The sequence below is a fragment of the Otolemur garnettii genome, unplaced genomic scaffold (genome assembly GCF_000181295.1).
Source record: "Otolemur garnettii isolate 467f Iridium unplaced genomic scaffold, OtoGar3 scaffold00078, whole genome shotgun sequence".
In the NCBI taxonomy this organism is placed as follows: Eukaryota; Metazoa; Chordata; class Mammalia; order Primates; family Galagidae; genus Otolemur; species Otolemur garnettii.
The window spans coordinates 9,057,212-9,063,077 of record NW_003852473.1 but is presented as its reverse complement, the minus strand read 5'-3'; positions in this window follow the sequence as shown (position 1 = coordinate 9,063,077).

Below are 5,866 nucleotides of genomic sequence, written 5' to 3'. Positions count from 1 at the left end.
GTCAAGAGAATTACTTGAGCACAAGAATTTGAGGTTGCTGTAAGTTATGATGCCATAGAACTCTACCAAGGGAGACAAAATGAGACTCTATCTCAAAAGGGGGGGGGCAGAAAAGAAGAGAGAGAATGTTTGCTCAGAGAATTAAGGGACTTCACAGAGCATATAAATTATAGAAGGGGAAGAAGAATGCCCCAGAGGAATGGAAGAGGAATGGAAGATATCATAAACGAAAACTTTCCAAGTATCACCAAATACCCCGACACACAGTTTTCAGAGTGAGATTGAACCTCAGGTCATCTCAATGCAAACAGAGCTTCTCTAGGACACATTGTCATAAGCCTGTCCAAAGTCAAGACAAAAAAGGAAAATTCAGCAATCAGACAGGAGTAAGCACCAATTGATACCTACAGGGACAGATCCATCAGGGTGACAGCAGATTTCTCAACTGAAAGCCAGAAGAGAATGGTCATCTACCTTTAATCTTCTCAAACAAAACAATTTTCACCCCAGAATTATATATCCTACTAAGCTAAGCTTTAAAATTGAAGGAGAAATCAAATTTTTTACTGATATGCAAACATTAAGAAAATTTGACACAACAAGACGAGCACTACAGGAAATACTTAGACCTATTTTCCTCACTGACCATTACAATGGACCACCAGCAAAGTAAACACCCATAAACTAAAAGATAAAATCTAACTTCCAAAATGATGCAAAGGATAAAACTAAGCAAATGACTTTCACAGAATAAGATGACTAGAACTCCACCACTCTTATCAATTCTCTCAATAAATATTAATGGCTTGAATTCCCCATGGAAGAGGTATAGGCTGGCTGATTGGATAAAAAAGTATAAGCCATCCACATACTGTCTCCTGGAGACACACCTAGCCTTTGAAGGACAAAACAAGACTCAGGGTGAAGGAATGGAAAACAATATTTCAGGGCAGCGCCTGTGGCTCAAAGTAGTAGGGCACTGGCTCAATATACTGGAGGTGGTGGGTTCAAACCCACCTAAGAAACTACAAAAAAAAATTTTTTTTTCAGGCAAATGGAAATCAGAAGAAAGGAGGGGTTGAAATCTTGTTTTCAGATACAAATGGATTTAAAGCACCTAAAGTCAAAAAAGGCAAAGATGGACACTTCATACTGGTCAAGGGGAACAATACAATAAAAGGATATTTCAATTCAAAATAATTATGCACCCCACTTAAATGCTCCAGATTTATGAAATAGACCTTGATTGGCCTGAGCAATATTATATCATATAATACCATAATAGGACTATAACACCCCCTGGAAGAGCTGGACAGATCCTCTAAACAGAATCTAAACAAAGATACTCGGGACTTAAATGTGACCCTAGAACAATTATGTTTAATAGACATATAGAGAACACACTATCCCAAAGCTAAGGAATATATATTCCATATATCTATTTTGTTTTATTTTTCCTCATTAGCCTATGAAACATTCTCCAAAACAGATCAGATCCTAGGACACAAATTAAACCTCAACAAAATCAAAATAATTTTAATTATACCTTGTATCTTCTCAGACAACAAGACAATAAAGGTAGAACTCAACTCCAACAAAAATTTTCATCCCCACACAAAAGCATGGAAATTAAATAACCTCATGCTGAATAGCAGTTGAGTCAAGGAAGAGACAAAGAAGGAAATTATTAACTTCCTTGAACATAACAGTAATGAAGACAAACTACCAAAACCGGTGGGACACTACTAAAGCAGTCCTAAAAGGGAAATTTATCACATTAGATGCCTATATACAAAAAAATAGAAAGGGAGCACATCAACAAACTAATCATCTTAAAGGAATGGGAAAGGAAGAGCAATCCAATCCCAAACTTAAAAGAAGAAAAGAAATAACCAAAGGTAAATCAGAAATAAATAAAATTGAAAACAAAAGAATCATTCAGACAATTAATGGGGGGAAAAGTTGGTTTTTCAAAAAGATAAATAAAATCATTACGCCTCTGGACAGATTAACTAGAAGCAGAAAACTAAAATTTTAAATAACTTTAATCACAAATGAGAAAGGGAGGAAATAACAACTGATATCACAGAGATACAAGAGATTATCTCTGACTACTACAAAAATCTTTATGCCCAGAAAATTGACAATGTGGAGGAAATGGACTAATACCTGGAATCACATCATCTACCTAGACTTAACCAAGAAGCAATAGATATCTTGAATAGACCAATATCAAGTCCTGAGATTGTAGAAAAAATAAAAAAGCTTCCAATAAAAGCCCTGGACCAAATGGCTTCACACCAGAATTTTATCAAAACCTTTAAAAATGAGCAGAACCCATTGCAAAATATTAAGAAAGAAGGAATCTCCCCCAACACATTCTATAAACATCACCCTGATTTCAAAACCAGGAAAGAACCCAACTTAAAAAAAGAACTACAGACCATTTTCACTAATGAACATAGAGGCAAAAATACTCAACAAAATTTTAGCTAATAGGGCAGTGCCTGTGGCTCAAAGGAGTAAGGCGCTGGCCCCATATGCCAGAGGTGGTGGGTTCAAACCCAGTCCTGGACAAAAACTGCAAAAAAAAAAATTAACTAATACATTGCAGCTACACGTTTAAAAAATTATACAACATGATCAATTAGAATTCATCCCAGGGTTACAAGGCTGGATTATTATATGCAAATCCATAAATGTAATTCATCATATCAATAGAATAAAAAGCAAAAACCATATCATCCACATCATAGATGCAGAAAAAGCATTTGATAAAATTCAGCATCCTTTTCTAAAAAGAACACTTAAGAAAATACACATAGGTAGTACATTTCTTGAGGTGATTGAAGCATCTATGACAAACCCATAGCTACTATCATACTGAATGGCATAAACAGAAACTGTTTCTGTCATAGACTGAAAGCTTTGCCACTTAAAACTGGAATAACACAAGGACGTCCATTATGGCCACTATTATTCAACATAGTTCTGAAAGTTCTAGCCAATGCAATCAGACAAGGGAAGGCTATATAGGGCATCCAGATAGGGGCAGAGGAGGTCAAACTCTCACTCTTTGCTGATGACATGATCTTATACTTAAAAAATTCCAAAGACTTAACCGCAAAACTCCCGGAAGTGATCAAGAAATACCATAACATCTCAGGGTATAAAATCAGTGTCCACAAACCAGCAACTTTTGTATATGCCAATAACATCCAAGTTAAGAAGCAAGTCAAGGACACAATTCCCTTCACAGCAGCTTCAAAGAAAATTAAATACTTAGGAATATATCTAACCAAAGAGGTGAAAGATCTTTACAAAGAGAATTATAAAACCCTAAGAAAAGAAATAGCAAATGACACTAATAAGTGGAAGAACATACCACAGTCTTCGCTATGAAGAATTAACACTGTTAAAATGTCTATTCTGCCCAAAGCAATCTACACATTCAATGCAATCCCTATTAAAATACCAAACTCATATTTTAAAGAATTGGAAAAAATAGCATGTTGTTTGGTATGGAACCAGAAAAAAAAAACCTATAGCCAAGGCAATTTTTAGTAATAAAAACAAAACCAGAGGCATAATTCTACCAGACTTCAGACTATATTACAAGTCCACAGTGATCAAAACAACGTGGCACAAAAATAGAGACATAGACATATGGAACAGAACAGAAAACCAAGAGATGAAACCAGTCTCTAGTTGCCATCTGATCTTTGATAAACCAAACAAAAGCATACACTGGGGAAAAGAATCCCTATTCAACAAATGGTGCTGGGAGAACTTGATAACCATATGTAAAAGACTGAAATTGGACCCATACTTACAAAAATTGACTCAAATGGATAAAAGATTTAAATATAAGACGTGAAACAATAAAAATGTTAGCAGAAATGTAGGAAAAACTCTTGATGTCCTACTGGGGAAAGATATTATGACAAAGACTCCAGTAGTGATTGCAACAACAAAAATAAACAAATGGGACTTAATTAAGCTGAAAAGCTTCTGCACTACTATGGTCACAATAATCAAAGCAAAGCAAAAAGACAACCTTCAGAATGATAAAATATATTTGCATGTTATGACTCTGACAAAGGGTTGATAGCTAGAATCTATAGAGAACTCAAATTAATCAACAAAAAAAAGTGCAAACAGTTCCATCTATCACTGGGCAAGAAATATGAACAGAATCTTCTCTGAGGAAGACAGATGAATGGCTAACAAACATTTGAAAAAATGTTCCTTGTTCCTGATCATCAGAGAAATGCAAATCAAAATCACCCTGAGATATCACCTCATCCCAGTGAGAATAGTCCACATCACAGTCTCAAAGCTGCAGATGCTGGCAAGGATGTGGAGAGAAGGAAACACTTTTACACTGTTGGTAGGACTGCAAACTAATACAATCTTTTTGGAAAGAAATACGGAGAATCCTCAAAGAACTCAAATTAGACCTCCCATTTGATCCTGCAATGCCATTACTAGGCATCTACCCAGAAGAGAAAAGAACATTTTATCACAAGGTCATTTGCACTAGACTGGCAATTCAATTTATAATCACCAAATGTGGAAACAACCTAAGTGCCCACCAACCCAGGAATGGATTAACAAGCTGTGGTATATGTAAACCGTGGAATACTATTCAGCCATTAAAAAGATAGAGACTTTACATGTTTTGTATTAACCTGGATGGAGTTGAAACACGTTCTTAGTAAAGTATCACAAGACTGGAAGAGCAAGAACCCGATGTATTCAATTATAATATGAAACCAGTAGACAATTGAATACATGCCCACATAAGAGAAAAACTCAAATCTATTCAAGGCAGGGGGTGGTGGTGGTGGTGGAGGAGGAATGAGGAAGCAGGAAGAGGGGAGGAGTGTCCTTCCACTTAATGGGCACAATGTTGGGGTGTATGGCACCTCTTGGGGGTGGGGCATAATTATAAGAGGGACTCTACCTTAATTTTTTGTGCCCTCAACTTAACCTAAAACAATAAAAAATTATGTAGAACTATATTAAAACCATTTGGTTTCCATAAAAAATAAATAAATAAAAGTTAATGATATACCTATCACAGAACCAAGCATTCTACTCTTAAGTATTCAACTGGGAGAAATGAAAGTGTATATTTATAAAAAGACAGATATTCATGGCACTGTTACTTTTTTCTTTTTCCTTTTTTTAACTTAAATCATAGCTGTGTACATTAATGCATTTATGGAGTACAATGTGCTAGTTTTATATACAATTTGAAATACTTTCATCAAACTGGTTAACATAGCGTTCAGTGCACTTTCTTAATTATTGTGTTATGACATTTATACTCTACACTTAGTAGATTTGACATGTACCCTTGTAAAATGCACCATAAGTGTGGTCTGACCAATTACCCTCCCTCCTCCCATACACCCCCCTCCCCTCCCTGCCTCTTCTGCTTCCCCCTTCATCTTGAGCTGTAGTTGGGTTATAGCTTTCATATGGAACTGTGGTGGATTATATACTGGTTTCATAGTAGAGCTGAGTGCACTGGATACTTTTTCTTCCATTCTTGAGATACTTTACTAAGAACACTGTTACTTGTAATAGCCAAAAGCAAACAAATGAAAATATCTTCAGTGATACCAAAAAAAAATAGTGTATCCATAGAATTGAAGCCAGAGAAGCTGCCTGCAAGATGGAGTCTGAGAAGCTCCCCTAAAGCAGTCCACTGACCCAGTCTGCTGAGTTCACATTCTTCTCACACTTCTGCCGTTACTATGTAGGTACGGTTTAGGCATGATCATGAGGATGTTAACCTCAGAAATTTGAGAACGTTGTCACACATAGGCAATAGGTGTTGTCATTTGGCAGAATAAAG